Source organism: Peromyscus leucopus, chromosome 11 (genome assembly GCF_004664715.2).
Source record: "Peromyscus leucopus breed LL Stock chromosome 11, UCI_PerLeu_2.1, whole genome shotgun sequence".
NCBI lineage: Eukaryota > Metazoa > Chordata > Mammalia > Rodentia > Cricetidae > Peromyscus > Peromyscus leucopus.
The window spans coordinates 69,180,018-69,200,099 of NC_051072.1; the positions used below are offsets into that span (position 1 = coordinate 69,180,018).

The 20,082-nt window shown below is 37.8% G+C and overlaps 1 protein-coding gene and 1 long non-coding RNA gene across 2 annotated transcripts in view; both read right to left on the reverse strand.

Moving 5' to 3' along the window:
• The window catches only part of LOC114697379 (cotranscriptional regulator FAM172A), a gene marked incomplete at its 5' end in the record, with an annotated part of 244,241 nt that overhangs the window by 84,409 nt on the left and 139,750 nt on the right, over window positions 1-20,082 (reverse strand). The gene's annotated exons all lie outside the window — the stretch shown is intronic.
• Window positions 3,425-10,799, reverse strand: LOC119088747. The gene is made up of 3 exons (XR_005092467.1): window positions 10,540-10,799; window positions 9,542-9,616; window positions 3,425-3,696 (listed from the first exon to the last, which is right to left on the reverse strand). It is a non-coding gene; the product is annotated as an uncharacterized LOC119088747 (long non-coding RNA).

Here is a 20,082-nt window from a genome sequence, read left to right on the forward strand (position 1 = left end):
GTGAAATTCATACTCTTGCTTCAAAATACACCATAGTTACAATATTGCTAAGATCACATCAGTGAAATGCAACTTGTCTGATATTCAAAACATTCAGAATAACAGAGCTTGAAAAATAATCCCAAAGCACAAAAGTCATAATTTCACTGCATATTGAAGTAAACCCTTGTAATAGACTGTCTCAAAATATAAGCTTCTGAGGAAGCATAACTTAGCTGACCTCTAGCTTTACAAATATGTACATACATACACATGCATACCTGCATACATATGACACAAAAAATTCAAATATACTAATAGTCATATGTAATCCTCAGTTAATTGTATGGCCTTAATATAGTCTCAGGAAATTGGAAACAATACTGTTAGAAAATGCCAGTTATGCTGTAACAGCAAAGAAGGGATCTGCCCTTTTTATCTGGAGGAATCCTACATTACTGAGAAAAGGATCTAAATGTATAATTGAATTTAGGTTTAAATGACAATTCATATAGATTTAACACACTGTAGTTTTTTTTTTTTTTTTTCCCCAAGCTCTGCAATGGCTCTTGGTAACATGTCCTCCTAAATGGAAGTCATCCATTGATGAGATTTCCCTATTACTTTATTCCCAATTAATCCAATTACTGTCTTACTTCCTATGTAGACTACTAGCCTGTTTTTTGAGGCAACACTGCTCATCTTTGGCTGTCTTGTTTAGATGCCTGCCATTGGGTCTCTCCTGTGCCATTTTAAAGTCAACAGGGTAGGGCCTTCCTTTACTTCTGTGAGCACACTCCATTTCTGCAGCACCATCCTCTCGTTATTCCTGCCCACAAAGGAGATTTCTCCAAAATAACAAGATAAATGGAAAGATCTTTTCCAAATTATCATATGTTTCCACCATGGCTCTTGTCTTTAGAGCAAAAATAAGATAGCTCTTACAAACTGAAATATTTGATGTACTTGAATTCTTTGGCTATAGAGTGCTGATTTAATGGTGTGTAAATAAAGAAAAGCACTAGAAACTAACCCAGGGCTGGAAAGGATCAGGGAAAAAAATCCACGTGATTATCTAATACTTGAAATGGTAAGTGATCCAGAGTCATCAGTTGACCACAGCCACACATTAGTCATGTCTACCTTGCTGTTGCTCTTTCAACGTGCTGTCCTTGTCCCTTCACTGAGTATTGTCTCACAAAATGATTGCAAAGAACTGCCAGTTATGAAACTGTGTCCTGACAAGGTTTCTACGACTTTGAATAAACACATTCTTTTTCAACTGCTAAACCTTCTGTGTATTTTCCAATCACATCTTAATGTGACTCCTGAATCACCAATTCTCCCTTTCTTGTCTATTAAAAGGCTTTGTGAAAAGGCTATCTTGTTCATAGGCTCCTTTTCCTTGTAGGAACTACTTATTAAGTATTTTTCCTGAGTTAAACCCAACGTTTCAGAAATGTTCATTACCATTTGTCATTGAAAACTGGAATTTTAAAATACCCCCGCCCATCTAGTTTGTCCCCCTCTTCTATGTAAGGCAGACAGAAAATACTGTGGTTCCTGAACATTCACATGGAGTCCCACTCTGAGACAAAACATGTTCTCATTTTCTCTCATTTACTTTCTGTTTGCTTTTCTGAGCATTTTAGACTTGGTTGCCTTATTGACCAGTCTTCAGCACTAAAAGACACCTGTGGCATTTTGTTGCATTCTTTGATCTACTGAGGCCATCGCGACTTTCCCTTTTCTTTTTTAAATCCCTTCTGACACCCATTTAAGAAGTTTTGTAAAACAATGAAATGAAATGACTAGACTGAAGTCAACAGCTACATGTCATTCCCATCACTTAATCATCAACGCTTTCTGCTCAGAGCTCTGAAGAAACATACAATGTAGAACTAAAGCAGATATATATTAAAGATTCTTTACTCTAACAGATCCAATGTACAGATTTCCCTTATCAAGTTCTTGAAAAGCGGGGTGGGGATGTTGCTCAGTGATAGCAACAGACCCTGGTTTAAGTACTAGCACCAAGAAAAACAGTCGAAAAGTGGTCGTTAGATCTTCATTTGAACACTTCACCAGATGGAAAGCTTGCTGTTTTACAGCACAGCTCATTCTGTTTCTTAAAACAAGTCCATTGCTATATTGAGTCCAATTAATTTCCATAATATACAGTCAAAGTCTTTGTTGTCATGTCTATTTGGAACTTCATGTCTGGTTGGGGTTAGAAACAACTAAATCATTAAGTCCTTTTTGAGTTCTTTTGGAAGCTGAACTTTTAGATGTGCATAGCATCTTACAGATCTCAGGAGATGTTTTCTCTCAATGGTACCAAATATCTACCATCAAATGTACTGAAGAATCCAAGGAAAATAAATTTAAGAATTTAAGTGGACCATTAAAAGGAAAAATTGACTGACTTCAAGTGACAAGAACCATACATGAAGACACTGGCCTTCAGAGAGGCGGTGATCAATAGTTAAAGTAGGGCACATAATTAGTCAAGTGCTGAGAACAATTTCCCACTGAGTGGAAAGCATGGAGGACTGGAGGACTGTAGGACAGCGGAGTGCTGTGAAATACTGCCTTTGGCACATAGCATGACAGTCAAGCCATGAACTCAACTGCGAAAGACCAAGTCAGTGAGAACAGTGAACATTTCAACAGGCTACACTAAATGGACTCAGTGGGTTATTAATAACAACTAAAAAATGAATAGGACTTAAGGGCGTGAGGGTGATGTGTGGGAGTGCTTGGAGGGGGTGGGAGGGAGAAGTTCCTGAGGGGAGTGTGAGGCTGAGATGAGGTTTATATAATTGTTTACATGCATGAAATTGTCAATGAATAAGTAACACAATTTTATTTTAAAAACATAAAAATGCCCTGTATAATATTTTAATTCCAACCAGAAAAGTCTGATCCATGAGTTTTTATTTCTCTTTATAAAAAAAGCATGTGCTTCCAAGCTTTACATCTTAGGTACCTATCTATGTTTTCTTTTTTTTTTTTTCTTTTTTTTTTTTTTGGTTTTTCAAGACATGGTTTCTCTGTGTAGCTTTGCGCCTTTCCTGGAACTCACTAGGTAGACCAGGCTGGCCTCGAACTCACAAAGATCCGCCTGCCTCTGCCTCCCAAGTGCTGGGATTAAAGGCGTGTGCCACCACCGCCCGGCTAACCTATCTATGTTTTTGAATTTTCTCCTTTTTCTTCATGATTCATGGGGCCAAATACCACACCTACTGCTATGTGGTGTCTAAATAAGGTATGTCTAAATAAGGTGTATATACACTCTTATATACATGTATATATTTCATTTTGAAACAAACATAATAAGAAACATTATATTTAATGTCAAAACCCACCAAAGTCTTGTAGTACAAGGTATAATTCCGGAAGAAGTGAATAAGAAAATGACAAATCTTGAAACTGAACAAACCTGCTAGTTCTCTGGACTGGTTTATTTAAGGAGTAGTTTTGATAGTTTGGAATGGGGAGGTGGGCAGCACAGGAGTGGACCCTCGTCAGCAGTTCCGTGAGATGAGCTGCTGTGAGGGTGAAGTGGCCGTGACAGTAATAGCTGGAAACAGTGAGTGTCTGAGGCTTTGAAGTCAGTTCAGCTTTGATGTTGTGCTCTCACAGCTTCCATACGATAGGGTGGAAGAGGAAAAGAAGACTTGTCAACTCTGTCCTTGGTGCTTTTACTCAAGAAATCTTAGCAAGAAAAAAGACCGGTGTTTCTGTGAATTTTAAGTATAGCATGGGCCTGCCCTATATTTTTAAAAAGGCCAACATATTTTATTCATTTGAGTATATGTATAAAATTATCAGAACATATGAATTTATTAGTGGGGATTACATTAATGATGATTTTGTTTTCTTACTATGTTAAGTACTACTTATATTAAGTAAGTGGGTGTGGTTTCTAACCTTAAGAAACTAACAAGATCAGTGAGCTTTGGCAGGCAATTCAAAACTTACAAAAAGCTATAGACTTTATGTAGTCCACAAGTCTAGAAGAGCTGCCTTGATTAGAGACAAAAGACATCACTACCAAGAATACATGTAAATTAAATAAACCATAACCAAGAGAAAGGAATAAGAATATCTTGTAAGTTCTATACTGAAATCAAGTGAGCAGAGACTTTCTGTTCGGGTAGAACACTGTTCTCTAGTTTCACTCACTTGTCCACACTCAAGTACTGTCCTGTAAAGCCTAAATTGAGAACTACCAAAACACTCAACCTGGTTTTGAAGTTACAAATTTTACTTTATTTCAAATATTTGCTGTATTTGCAAAGGTATTATAATCATGTTTTTATAATATTTCATTTTTTGAAATTACAACTCTATTATTTTCCTCTTGCTTTTATTTTCTTTAATTGCTGATCTATATCTATACCAGCATATATATCACATACTTATGCAGGTCTGAGTCCTACTCTCCTCCTGTTCCTCTTTGTGTATAGTCCTGTGAATCTTATCAGGATCTTGTGCAAGCGAGGCAAATGCTCTATCACTGAGCTATACTCCTGAGGCTCTCACATTTTCCTGACATCAACTTACTTTCTTTATTTGCTTAGTTATAAGTCAAAATAAAACAAATTTAATCTACTTTTGTATGTTATACATATCTTTTTCTAATACAAATCATAATGAAAATAACAATTCAAACAAACTACAGTTCACTCATGAACTGCCTGTGGTTAGTGTATAAAATATGGAGAGCATTCTGCTTAAGGGTAAAGGCAATTACTCATCCTAGTTATTTCTTGTAGTTAAATGAGAACTAATGCATCTAAAATATTTAAATGTCCACATGTCTAGGGAAGTAGGATAATTAAAGAAAAATGTTATTTTATTTGGTTGTATGGCTTGATGCTTGCCACCTTGAACATTTGTTTAGTTATTGGGACTTGTCCCCGCTTACTTTATAGACCACAAAGAATCTATAGTTACAAAAATCAAACCTAAAAAACTATAACATAAAACACTGAGGATACCCGAGGATACCTGAGGCTACAGTAGTAATCTAAAGGTTAAAAAGAAAAATATTTCCTTTTGAATCTTTCTCAGCAGAGTAAACCTGTTGCCTATTGTTTCAAAAGAAAAAAGAATTCTATGTTTTCTTGACAGAAATTAAATAAACTGTCACACACCCATGGCTTTGATGGGAAAGTTAAAGAACAACAGAAGTTCTATGGCATTTACCCTTGCTTACGCATTGGTACCACAAAGTAAAATGAGAAACGCAAAGCTGGATACTGAAGAGGGCTAACTGCATTGCAGGAAAGCAGAAGCGATGCTCTGCTAAATTCTTAAGTGCATTAATGTTGGCTGTAAACATAAACAAAACCACTGGTAAGCAATTAAATCTGAAGAAGTAGCTTATAAAAGTGGAAGATTTATTGTGAATGAATCACTTATACAACACCTGATTTAGTAGTCAGATTTTAAGTATTGCTCTTATAATGCACATTAAATGGTCACAATGCATCAAATTTTATAATGCAGCAAAATGGCAATTCCAATGCATTGTAAGGATTGTAGGACAAGAACATTAAAGCTAATCAGAGTATACTCTTTCAGCTACTGTGAAGGGTTGGGAATCTGCAGGCATTTGTAACAAGGACTTTAAGATGAATTTGCCATCCCCAAAGTCATCTCACTAGGCAGGAAAGAGGAACTTGGCATGTGACCAATAAATTACAAGAGAGCAACACCTTGGGGTCAGAGGGCACTGATGACTTCAACAAATCTCCCCAGCTCAGGCAACAGATTAAGCTGCGGGATAGGACGCCCTACAACCTTAACCTGTTAATACCTCTAAATTCTTAAGAGTGACCTCTAGTCTGCTCTCCCATATTAGTTGTTAGTTACACTAATTACAGCTTAGCTGGTATTGTTGGTACCAGTTTTCCCCACCCCCAAAGTCATGCAGAGAAAGGTTATCTCTAATAGCTTCAAATAACTTCAGCCAAGTTCTGCTGTGCACATTAGGAGCACTTACCTCCAGCTTTGAAAGGGTCTTTTATGGACATCAAAGGACAGACACTAAAAGCAATGCGTGTTTGTGAATTCTATAAAGCATTTCATAAAGGAAGCTTGTAAAAGTATGAACAGAAACTTCTGTGACTAGATCTTTAGAGTGATTTGTAAAAATCTAATATATTGTGCCTTTTATGCTTATGTTTAACAAAAGGGGCGTGTGATTTTGTCCAGAGGGAACTTGTTTTACTTTAAATTTGTTAGCTAAGTAATCTATCCAAATTTTATGATTTTTAGAAAGGATAATTACATTTCTACCATGATTTTAGGGAATTATTTTAAGCCCCACATTTTTATTAATGTTAACCTAAGATTATATGGAGTTGGGCATAGGATTCCAAAGCTCACAAAGATTCAAATACCATCTGTGATGCTGCAGTAAACTTTAAACAAGGCACTAAATCAGAACAGAGACTACCACAGAGATTTACAGCCAGAGAGCCACAGCTGAATTATCAGGATTAATATGAGTAGCTTCACACATAGGAACTGCAGGTTTTTAATACCAGGATGGTTTTGCTTCGATGATATCTACCAAGTTCCTACTAAATCTTAAAAATAAGTTATTAGCATCTAAAAATACAAAACTATGAAAAGATAGATAATAATAAAGAAAGGTGAAGTCAAAAGTTAAGCTAAGATTAGCATAGTTATTGTTATGGGGCTTGTGACTGTGAGAACTAGTGGGTCTCTGACTCTTGCGCCTGCTCTTGGGACTCTGTTCCTTCTGTTGGGTTACTATGTCCAACTTCGAATGATAGTTTTTGCTTCATCTTATTATATTTTATTTTGTCATGTTTGGTTGTTATCTCTTAGGAGCCTGTTCTTTTCTAATGAGAGACAGGAAGGGAGTGGATACAAAAGGGGAGAGAATGTGGGGAGAAACTGGAAGAAGGAGAGGGAGGGAAACTACTATGATCAGGATACACTGTATGAGAAAAGAATCTATTTTCCTGTAACAGAAATAAGAGAGAGAAAAAAGAAAGATAAGCTAAGGATGCTCGAGGTAAATAAAGTAATGAAAACCAGATTTTATAAAATAGATACATTAAGTAATGATGTCTAACATCAAAAGAAGAAACTTTGTTTTACAAAAATGGACTTTAAAGTGAAATTTAGTATTCTTATAAATGTTCACTAACAAAAATCTGACCTAAATGAGATTGGGAAATGAAGAATCCTAAGGGTCATCCACACAGCATACATAGCTTGTCTTCAGTGAATCCCACACATTGGACACCGAGTTCTTTGCCAGTGTTAGAGTTTGGTCTTACTTTGTTCAGACTGTCACTGCGCCCTGGTTCATCATTCTTGGAGTAAGAAACTATGAGACTTATTTTTTCATTTTACAGAAGTTAAGAGACTGAAATTTTACAGAGACTTTGAATATTTTAGAGACACTTTGAATACTGTAGAGAAACTTTGAGCTTTGAAAGAAACTATATGTTTAAATTTTTATAGACTGGGACTTTTAAAGTTATTTATGTTTTGTGTTGTGATATTAATATTAACATGCCATCTTGGGGCTGAATGAGAAGGAAGGTTCTAGTAGAACAGTGATATGTCTGTGTGTCAAGTTGACAGGGTCAATTGTGCTGTCCAGTTTTACGTCAACTTGAAACAAGCTAGAGTCATTTTAGAGGAAGGAACCTCAATTGAGAAAATGCCCTAAACAGATCGACTTGTGGGCAAGTCTGTGGTGCATTTATTGGTTGGTGATTGGTGTGGGAGAGTCCATGCCGGGGCAGGGGGCCTGGCTGCTATATGGTATCAGGCTGAGCAAGCCATGAAGAGCAAGCCCGTAAGCAGTGTTCCTCCATGATTCTACTTTCGTTTCTGTCTCTGGGATTGTACTGAGAGTTCCTGCCTGGACTTCCATGGATGATGGACTGTGATGAGGGAGCATAAGCAAAATAAATGCGTTACTCCCCCAAAAAAGAGGCAATAAGATTACTATTGTTAAATTCAGGACAGACAACCGCTGATCTTAAGATTCATTATTCCTTAATGGTGCACGCCTTTAATCCCAGCACTCGGGAGGCAGAGGCAGGTGGATCTCTGTGAGTTCGAGGCCAGCCTGGTCTACAAAGCAAGTTCCAGGAAAGGCACCAAAACTACACAGAGAAACCCTGTCTCGAAAAACCAAAAAAAAAAAAAAAAAAAAAAAAAAGGAAGGATTACCAATTAATTTTATGGCACTTGCTTTCCTATTACACTGGCTGCTAGATGCATTCAAATGTTCAGCAATTAAAATAGTCTTTCAATCTATAAAATTCAATATTTTACAATAGTTGGTTTGCCTGTCAGTATAGCTAGTAGGTTCTTCTGTTTTTTGTTGTGGGTACCATCATGACATGTCATGGAGTGTTATTAAATAGCATTATTGTATATGAAACAGTGAGGGAACACTGACCGCCTACTTCTTAATGTCTCTGATGATGGAAGAGGATAAACAGCAGCTGCTTTCATGAACTAATATCCTTACCTCTTCCAAAGTGATATAATACACACTACTAAAAGAAACTATACAGTAAGATAATTTGGGAAGTGATAATCAGAAAAAGAAATCAGAACTGGAAAAAAGAACAAAAGGAAGACAATGATAAAAATCTCATATTTAAAAATAAAATATATAAAATAATTTGTGAGCTATGGATTTTTTATTACAACATAAAAATACAGAATATTTAAAGCTGGGTATAGCAGTGCATACCTTTAATCGCAGCACTTGGGAAGCAGAGGCAGGCTCATCTCTCTGAGTTAGAGGCCAACCTGGTCTACACAGCAAGTTCCAGGACATTCAGAGCTACATAATGAGACCCTGTCTTGAACTTCACACACACACCCAAAAAAGATATATTTATGTATGAGATTTAGGGATTATTTTAGTGAAGCATAGAAACAAATAAAATGAAAAATACACAGACCTTGAAAATTTCAAAAAGTGTTTTTCAAATAGATCTCGACATTCTATCATTGTTTATTACATGATAGACACCAGTGAAAGTGGAACTGGGAGAGTGGGATATTCAGCCTGTGATTAGGATGGGTAGATTCTCACAGTGAGTCTTAGAATGACTATGCAATACTCCACCAGACAAATGATTCATTATTGTCCTCACTGAAACAATGACCGAAAATACAGAGTTGGCTTTTAGTAGGAAGTGATAGTTCATTTATGTATGGTTTATTTCAACAGCAGCATCACTGGATCAACTGTAAGAAAACATTTAAATCATAAATTCAAGTCCCTTCTGTTTCTTAGATGTTCACATGGCACAGATATGTGCACAAAGAATGTTCATCAAATAAATTGTTTACTGACTAATGTAGGAAACTCAGTTAAAAAATTAAAATGATACCTTTTTATGGATTGTGCCATTATCTAGTGCCCCAAATAAAAAGGATAAAGACCCTTTCACTTTCCATGAAAAACATCACATTTCTGTTAGTATTTTATTTAAAATTTCTTGGCCTGGAAGACAAAACTCTATGGCTGTTGATTAGCTACCTTAATGCTGTGGCACCGAAGCAGAAAGACACTCTTTTTCTCTCCACGGTGTGAGCATGCTTGCCTTTTGGGGTGCTAAGGAAAACAGTTTACATTTTAAGTTAGTACACATTCACCAAGAACACTAATGGCATGTAATACATGGAATGTGATCATCTGTACGGCTGATTATAACAGAAAGAATGATTTAAGGTTACGGCTGAAAATCATACTTGGTATTTACTTATAGTTAGCAATATTCTTAAAAGTGTTTATAGAAACGACAACCCACTGTCCAAACATCCTCTATGCTGTCTTTAGCTGTTTTCCTAAGTGTATATAATCATAACAAATTAAAGATGAGTGACAGGATTGACCATGACACACTAATTTGATGATGTTAGTACACTCTGGTCAGACTCAGTCTGGTGAGATGGTGTTCAGGTCAAGCACCTGGCAGGGTATTTCTCTGGGAAAATGAACTGTGTCTTCATCAAGGAAGGTATCCAAGTGCTCTTCCCAAGTAATGCCTTCTACTCTCCCAATGGTTTCAACGCTCCTTCTTCCACAATAGAAAAAACAAATACCTACTGACTTCATTAGCTCCAGGTTTACTTTTAATTCCTTCTTTTAATAAATGATATTTAACCTTATCAAACTACAGTGAATGGTATTACTTCTTTTCAATACCCAGTTTTTGATGGAGGTTTTTAAAATTACTCATCTATTTATTTTACATCCTGGCAGCAACCTTTCCCAGCCCCTCTCCCCCACACTCCCTCCCTTCCCACCCCCAATCCCCTCCTCCTTTGTCTCCACCCAGGAAAGGGCAGGTCTCCTAAGGGTATCAATAAAACATGGCATATCAAGTTACAGTAAGACTTAAGCATCTCCTCATGTAATAAGGCTGAGCAAGGCAACCCAATATGGGAAATAGAGTCCCAAAAGCCAGTAAAAGAGTTGGAGACAGTCCCCTTTCCTGCTGTTAGGAGCCACAAAAGAGGACCAAGCTACATAACTGTAACATCTATGGAGAGTGCCCAGGTCAGTATCATGCAGGTCCCGGTTGCTGGTCCAGTCTCTGGTGAGCCCTTACGAGCCAGGCTGTTGACTGGTGAGCCTTCCACACACAGGTGTCCTTGACCCCGGCCCCTACACTCCTTTCTCCTCCTCCTCTGTAGGATTCCAGAACTCCACCCATTGTTTGGCTGTGGCTCTCTGCATCTGCCTCCATCAGTTGTTGGATGACACCTCTCTGATGACAGTTGGACCAGGCACCAAACTGGTCACAGGAGATGGCCAGTTCAGCTACTTATCCACTATTGCTGGAGTCTAAGCTGGGGTCCTCCCCATAGACTCCTTGGAGACTGCCCTGCACCAGCTCTGAAATGCCCCCAGCAATCCCTTAGCATTCTCCCTCTATCCACCCCAACCTGATAGCTCACGTTCCCAACCCCACCTGCCCTGGATCCAGTCATGAAATCTCTTCTATTTCCCCTTCACAGGGAGATGTGGGGGTCCCTATCCCCATGAATTCTCCATGGTTATCCTTTATTTTATAGCTTGTACCAACTTATGAGTGAGTACATAACCATGTTTGTTTTTTTCATTCTGGGTTGCCTCACTCAGGATATTTTTTTTTAGTTCCATCCATTTGCCTGCAAATTTCCTGTGTCCTTGTTTTTAACAGCTGAGTAATACTCCATTGTGTAAATGTGCCACATTTTTTTTTTTTTTTATACATTCCTTGGTTGAGGGGCATCTAAGGTGCTTCCAGGTTCTGGCTATTACAAATAAAGCTGCTATTAACATAGCTGAGTAAGTGTCCTTGTGGTATGATTTGGGATGATTGAGCATCCTTTGGTTATATGCTCAAGAGTGGTATAACTGGGTCTTCTGGTAGGTTGATTACCAGTTTTCTGAGGAAATGCCACATTGACTTCCAAAAGTGGCTGTACAAGTTTGCATTTCCACCAGCAATGGAGGAGTGTTCCCCTTGCTCCCTATCCTCTCTAGCATGAGCTGTTTCTTGTGTTTTTGATCTTAGCCATTCTGACAGGTATAAGATGGAATCTCAGTGTCTTTTTGTTTTGTTTGTTTGTTTGTTTTTTGAGACAGGGTTTCTCTGTGTAGCTTTGCACCTTTCTGGAACTCACCTGGTAGACCAGGCTGGCCTCGAACTCACAGAGATCCACCTGGCTCTGCCTCCCAAGTGCTGGGATTAAAGGTGTGCGCCACCACTGCCTGGCCAGTGTTATTTTTTTATTTGCATTTCCCTGATGGCTAAGGATGTTGAACATCTCCTAAGTGTCGCTTGGCCATTGGAGATTCTTCTGTTGAAAATTCTCTGTTTAGATCTGCATTTTAAAATTAGATTATTTGGTTTGTTGATACCTAGTTTCTTGAGTTCTTTATATATTTTAGAAATCAACCCTCTGTTGAATGTCAGGTTAGTGAAGATCTTTTCCTATTCTGCAGGCTTTCATTTTGTCCATTGACAGTGTCCTTTGCCTTACAGAAACTTTTCAGTTTCATGAGCTCCCATTTATTAATTGTTGATCTTAGTGCCTATGTTATTGGTGTCTGTTCAGGAAGTAGTCTCCTGTGCCAGTGCATTCTAGATTATTTCCCACTTTCTCTTCTATCAGGTTCAGTGTATCTGGATTTATGTTGAGGTCTCTGATTCACTTGGACTTGAGTTTTGTGCAGAGTGATAAATATGAATTAATCTGCATTCTTCTACATGCCAGCATCCAGTTAGACCAGCACTATGGTAATATTTTATTTGTGAACTAACAAATAAAGCTTACCTAAAGATCTGAGTGAGGATCTAAGCTACTAGTTAGCCATAGAGACCAGGCAGTAGTGACATACACCTTTAATCCTAGCACTTGTGAGGCAGAGGCAGATCTCTGTGAGTTGAAGGCTACCCTGGGCTACACAAGATTGATCCAGTCTAAAAAAGAAACAAAGCCAGGCAGTGGTGGCACACACCTTTGATCCCAGCACTTGGGATCTCATGTCTTTAATTCCAGCACTAGGGAGGTTGAGACAGTAAGTGATATGGCTGGGCAGAGAGAGGAATGATGATATGGTGGGAGGAGACAGGAGCTCACACTCTTTCAGGCTGAGGAGTTGGCAAGGTAAGAGGTGGTAACTCTTTTGTCTCGCTGATCTTTCAGCATTTAACCCTATGTCTGACTCTGGATTTTTATTAAGACCAATTAGAATTCCTGCTGCACAACACCATTTGTTGGAGTTGCTTTCTTTTTTCCATTGTATAATTTTGGCTTCTTTTTAAAAAATCAGGTGCATATGTGGATATACATCTGGATATTTAATTAATTTGATTCCACTGATCCATGTGTCTGTTTTTCTGTCAATATCATGCAGTTTTTATTTCCATAGCTCTGTATTAGAGCTTAAAATCAGAGATGGTGATACCTCTGGAAGTTCTCTTATTGTACAGGATTGTTTTAGCCATCCTGGATTTTTTGTTTTTCCATATGACGTTGAGTATTGTTCTTTCAAGGTCTGTAAAGAATTGTGTTGTGAATTTAATGAGGACTGCATTGACTCTGTAGATTGTTTTGGTAAGATGGGCATTTTTAATGTATTAATCCTATTAATCCATGAGCATGGGAGATCTTTCCATCTTCTGATATCTTTAACTTCTTTCTTCAAAGACTTGAAGTTCTTGTCATACAGGTCTTTCACTTGCTTGATTAAAGTTACGCTGAGATATTTTATATTATTTGAGACTATTGTAAAGGATGTTGATTCTCTGATTTCTTTCTCAGCCTGTTTATTATTCGTATATAGGAAGCTCCACAGTTTTTAGTTGAGACATTTTCAAATTTCCAGAGAAGAGATACCGAGATACCGGATATATATAGCTCAGTTGTACAGGGCATGGTTGGTATGTATAAAGCCCTAGATTTGATTTCCAGAAAACTCCTTCTCCCTCCCTCTCTCTGTCTCTCTGTCTCTGTCTATCTCTCTCTCTGTCTCTCTCTCTCTCTCCCTGCCTCCTTCCTCACAAGGTATATATAGAATAGTGATATTATTTAGAAAAGTGCCAAAAAGATAGACCATAGACCCGAAACAGTGTGGCTCTATGTCTAACGAATTTTCTTTTTTATCATGTTTCTATCTATTTAATTCCTTTGTAGGGAAAAACTGTCTTCTGTCCAACTGTCTTCTCATATCTGTGTTCCAATACACACCTGGATTTTCCCTGGGAGTGGTAGGTATTCTAGTTTGAATTATAGTCCCTTCAAATTGATATTCTAAGCTTTCATATCTTAAAACATGATCTTACTTGGCGCTAAGGTCTTTATAGAGGTGATCGATGTAAAGGAAGTCATTGGGTAGGCCCAGCACTAAGCATGTCAGGATGATTATTACCTTTATATGACATGGCAGTGTGGACAAAGACATGCACAGAAGGAAGATGACACAGAGTCACAGAGAGGTGACTTCATGCGAGGAAAGCGGGAAGGCACTCTTGGTTTACAGCTTGACAGTGAACCAGTCCCTCCTTCACATTAATCTTAGACTTTCAGTCTCCAGGGACAATAGCTTCTGGCTTAAGCCATCTACTCTGAGGTGCCTTGACAGCTCTAGCAAGCTGGAAGAGCAGATTCTAGAAAAGCCGGGGAGTATGTGGTTATTTCTCCTGGTCCACCTCTGTTACTGTAACAAACACCTGAGACAATCAATTTACATGGATGCAAGGTTGATCTGGGCTCACTCTTCTGAAGAGTTCAGTCCATACCCACTTGGTCCTGCTGGCGTGGGGCTCAGGTGAGGCACACACAGTGGGGGGGCATGTGGCAGAGCACAGGTACTCCTCTTATGTCCAGAAAGCAAAAAGATGAAGGGGAGGGCCAGGCCCCATCATCCCTTCAAGGGTAAGTCCCAAATAAACGGAAGCCCTCCATTAGGTCCCACTTTCTAAAGCAGCACCACCTTCCAGCTGGACCAAAGTGGAGGTCAAACCTTTAATATGTAGACTCTGGAGGACATCTGGACTTTTCTTCATCTACATAATAGTAATGTTCAATGACGAGATTGTGTGAACAGTGGGAGGAGCAAGAAGGCAACCTTCTGTGTCGCCCTCAGTCTGGTGAGTGTGCCACCTGCTCTGCTCACACCTGTATTCTGCTTCATCAGCCTCTGGTATAAATCCCAGGTATACTGCTCTGTTCTTACTGTGGATATTTTGCACTTGTAGGCTGGAAAAAAGAGAGAGCACCCATTTCAACTCTATAATGTTATATGGTTGTCAGAAAGGTTCAATCCGACTCCTTTAAGTGAAAACACTGTCATTTGTCCGATTACCTAGTTGTCAACTAAGAGAAAAGATTGTTATAAATCTGCTCCCAACCCCATCTCTTTTGAGACAGTAGTTCAGGCTAGCCCTGTACTGAGGTCTGTGTACAGAGATGTGCATGTCTCAGTCTCCTGAGTACAGAGAGATTATGGTGTGTGCCACCATCGCCAGCTTTATTCTTATATTTCAACCATTATCATCAGCAATGAAATCTTCCATTATGAAAGTTCTCTGGCAACTGAGAATAATGACTATACTTTCTGCTCTTTTATTTACTTTGGGCTACCAGTTGTTAAATGCTTTAGTTTACAGAGATGCAGAAGAATTATTTTTGTGAGTTATAAGCAAATCATAGGCAAACTGTAATAGCAGCATTATGAAGAAACAATTATTTAGTGCTACAAAAGAGATGGATTTCCTGAAGATTTCTTTCAATAGTAGTCAAATTTATTCTTATCAACTTTTATCCTGTTTATTGATAGATGTAAAACAAGGCTCTTGAATGAATTAATTTGTTTAAAGTAACAGGGACAGTAGGTTACTGAGCCCATATTGAAACGCAGAAATACACTTACACGTATATGATGTATATGTATATGTACTCATACCCCAAGAAATAAATCATCTATTTGTGACTAGATACAAACATGTCAATTTAGTTTAAATTTTACCTCATTTATGGGAGAAATAGTATCTCCAAAAATACTCATATGCCATGGTATTACTCCCAGATTATGACTGTGTTCAGAGATAGGCCTTTTATAGGTAGTTCAACTAAAAGAGATTATTAGAATAGATTATAAACAAATGAGATTCAGAGCCTCATACATGAGGGATATGAGCAAGACCTTCAGAAGAAAGATAACAAAGATACAAGGAGAAGGAGGTCGTCTGTGAGCCAAGGAGACAAACCTGGCCTTCTCTCAGTGCTAATACCCAGATCTCACATTCAGACTCCACACCAGTGTGGAGACAGATTTCTGATGTTTAAGCCAGCTAATCTAGCATATTTTGTTTGATAGTTTTATGCAATGCCCTACCAACAAAGATTTGCTTTCAACTAAAAAGACTTATCTTAAGATTTTAAATTGGATTTAGTAGATTATTAAATAATAAAAGAAGAACAGGACACCAAGTTGGGAGGAGAATGTGTTGGGGAGAGTGCTGGGTGAGCTGGAGTGGAGGCAGAGGTGCAGATGATAAAATAACAGTGTATCTGTACTTGTATGACGTTCTCAAAGAATAAATACAAATGTTACAAGGAAACAGAAACTGCTAGAATAGTCTGTGCACTACTCAAAAGGTGGCAGAGGGTAGTTTTCTCTGAGAGCCTGTGTCCATTGCTTTTGAAGGTCTCCCACTCTCTCAACCATTGTGCCTAAGCCTCTAAAAGTATCTTTAATAAAACCTCCAATTCTGATACAAAGAAAGATTTTATTCTACTCAATCATGAGTTTTAAATTTATGCATTATCATACATTCTAAAACAACAAATCAAATTAAGTAAGTATCTGTCATAATACTGCCCTGACAGTTACATCCACTTGGAAGGGTCCTAGTCTATACAGGCCAACAGAAAAAAGAGGACTAACTTGGAAACAAAATAGTCATTCCCTTGCAGAAGGAATGCCAAACATGCTGTACAGTTTTAGAAGGAAGGAATTTAAAATGTGGTGACGTTTTCAGAAGGCCCCAATTTTTCCTGTTTCAACGGAGTCTTTGGCATGCAGGCAGGCAGTCGAGGAGTGAGTAGCAGTAAGTAAAGTCAGTTTTATTTTGTCATTTTGTTGGAAGTCAGGAGGAGGGAAATCTAAGATGTCCAAGTTCAAGCCAAAGCAGCCAACTCTGTGCAAGTTCACAGCAGGTCTTCTAGCTGCAGTGAGGTGGCTGAGTGGCCAAGAACCATGGCAACAACTCACAGAGCCTCTTCCTGGGCTTCCTCTAGTGGTGTTGTTCTCTGAGGTTACCAGGGCTTGCTTTGAGGATTCTACTAGGTACCAGGATGGCTTCAAATGGATAGAGATAGAATCCTAGAAACCGACCCTGCCTTTCAACTCACAATTCCATAGCTCTCCTTTGTATTTGTTTGGTTGCTTCAAAAATGACAAGCATGGAAGGTTCTGTGTTAAAAGCAGAATTTTGTATTTTCAAATACTTTTTAAAATTGAAAATAAACATTCTGAAACACAGAAATGACTTGGGTTATATTATACTCTAAATATGGGTTAACCACACAAAGGTATATAAACACACAGATAATTATTGTAAATTACCATGGTGCACAAGAAAATAGACATATGGCAGGTGTCTACACTTTCTGAGCAACATCACACTCTTGAATTAATGGGCATTTGGTTTTTAAAAATTCCCTAAAATCTTAATCTTTAGCAATATCTTCTAAAGCCTAACATACTAGGTGTGTGTGTGTGTGTGTGTGTGTGTGTGTGTGTGTGTGTGTGTGTGTGTGTTTATGACCCAGTACTCCTGTGTAGCTGGAAGTTTTCCTGTGTCCCACAAAACTTCCAGCTACACTCCTGTTTAGAGAAATGTCTTTTATAGAAATAACAAATGCAAGCAAAATTGAAAAGGTTGCATTTGTTCTTTTAAGAAGTATTTTATAACAAGAAATTACTATTTTACAGACAAAGATGACTGGGATAAAGGTATACTGTGGATTGTTAAATTTTGAACAGGTTTTTTCAAAAATAGTTGTTGGGACATATGTAAACTGATAAATGTAATCCACCACATAAACAGACTGAAAGACAAAAACCACATTATCATCAACATCTACTTTCATCCTTCATGATAAAAGTCCTAGAGACACTAGGGACATACAAGATATACTCAAAATAATAAAGGAAATACACAGCAAACCCATATCCGACAGCAACCTAAAAAGAGAGATACTCAAAGCATTTACACTAAGATCAGAAACAAGACAAGGATGTCCACTCTCTCCACATCTACTCAATATAATATTTGATGTCTTAGCTAGAGCAATGAGATAACTGAAGGAGATCTAGGGGATATAAATACGAAAAGAAGTCAAAGTATTTTTATTCACAGACAATATGAATGTATACAAAAAAGACCCTAAAAATGGTACAGAAACCATCTACAGCTGACAAAAACTTCCATCAAAGTAAAAGAACTGTGTGATAAAAACTTTATCACACTAGGGAAAGAAACTGAAGAAGATATCACAAGATAGAAAAATTCCCCATGCTCATGGATTAACATAGTGAAAATGGCCATCCTAACAATCTTCAGATTCATGCAATCCCAATCAAAATTCCAACATAATTCTCCACAGAAATTAAATGGAAAATTTCCAGTTTATATGGGGACACAAAAAGCCAAAGAGAGATTAAAAAAATCTGGAATAATAAAAGAACTGCTGGATGTATTATCATCTCTAATTTCAAATTGTACTGCAGAGTTATAGTAATAAAAACAGCATGGTATTGATATAAAAACAGACACACAAATCAAAACAGAACTGAAGACCCACACCCAGGTCCACATATTTATGGATACCCGATATTGATAAAGAAGCAAGAAATACACACTGGAGAAAGACAGCTTCTTTTATACATGGCGCATGTCAAACTGGATGACTACATGTAGAAGAATCCAAATAGATTCATATTGATTACCCTGCATAAAACTTAACTCCAAAAGACCAAGGACTGCAATATAAGACCAAATACACTGAATTTGATAGAAGAGAAAGTGGGGAGTAATTCTGAACTCATTAAATAGCACAGGCACTAAGAGCAACAATTATTAAATGGGACTTATGAAACTGAAAAGCTTATGTATGGCAAAGAACATTATCATCATTTGGACAAAGCAGCAGGTTACATAATTGGAAAAGACTTTTTTTTTTTTTAAACCAACTACACATCCAATAGAGGGCTAATATCCAAAATATACAGAGAACTAAAAAGCCTGAATATCAAGAAAACAATTAAAAATAGGGTACAGATCTAAACAGGGAATTCTCAAAAGAGGAAACCCAAATGACCGAGAAATACTTGCAGAAATGTTCAACATCTTTAGTCACCAGCAAAATGCAAATAAAACTACTTTGAAATTTCATATTACCCCACTAAGAATGGTCAAGATGAATAAAAAAATGATACTTTATTCTGGCCAGGATGTAGAGAAAGGGCAACATTTACCTACTTCTAGTGATGGTGCAAACTTGTACAGTCATGACAGAAATCAGGAAGCTGGAAATAGATCTACCTGAAGATCCAGCTATACCACTCTTAGCCACATATCTAAAGAACTCTACATTCTACTACAGAGATACTTGCTCATTAATGTTCATTGTTGCTCTATTTATAAGAGTCAGAAATTGAAAACAGCCTGGATGTTTGTCAATGGAAGAACAGATAAAGAAAATATGGTACCATTTACACAATGTAATACTACTCAGCTATTTAAAAACCAAAGTCATAAAATTAACAGGCAAATGGGTGGAGCTAGAAAAAATAATTGTGAATGAGGTAACCCAGAACCTCCCAAAACCCCAAATATGGCACCGATTTGCTTACATATGTATATTAGCTATTAAGTCTTTGAAAGGCAAGCTACAATCCCTATAACCACAGAGGCTAGGTACAGAATAAGGGATTCGTGGGGAGGGAAGTATCTCTCAAGAAAGGATAAAAAAGAACAGATAGTTATAGATGGATGGGGGTGGGGGGGTGAGACTGGGAAACGAGGGTTAAATGGAGTTGGGGAGGGAAGAGGAAGGTACGAGAAGGAGAACAGAGAAGATATCTAAAACTAAAAGCCCTTTAAAGAGTTGTAAGGAAACTTACTATACTAGAAGCTTCTTAAAATCCATACATATATGAAAAATATAAATAGAATCAACAAATAATGGGAGAGACACAGTTCCAATTGGACATTTCTTGCAATTAAGTGAAACCTCCACTGCCAGGAGTGGATTACAACTAATTGAGCTGTTGGCCAAAGGAGCCCCGTGGAAACCAAAAAAAACCTAGATATTGCAAAGGCTATTAGTTCCTCTCCACAAACTGATCGTAATGCCCTATTGCTAAAGACAATACCTACATATCTCACTGAATACAGAAAAGTTGAGTCAGTGCCTAATTAGAACCTTCACCCCTATTGACTATGTTCATGGTACCAGCAGTCACTCTGTACACATCAGAGGCAGGAGGTAAACACTAACGAAGCTACCAACCCC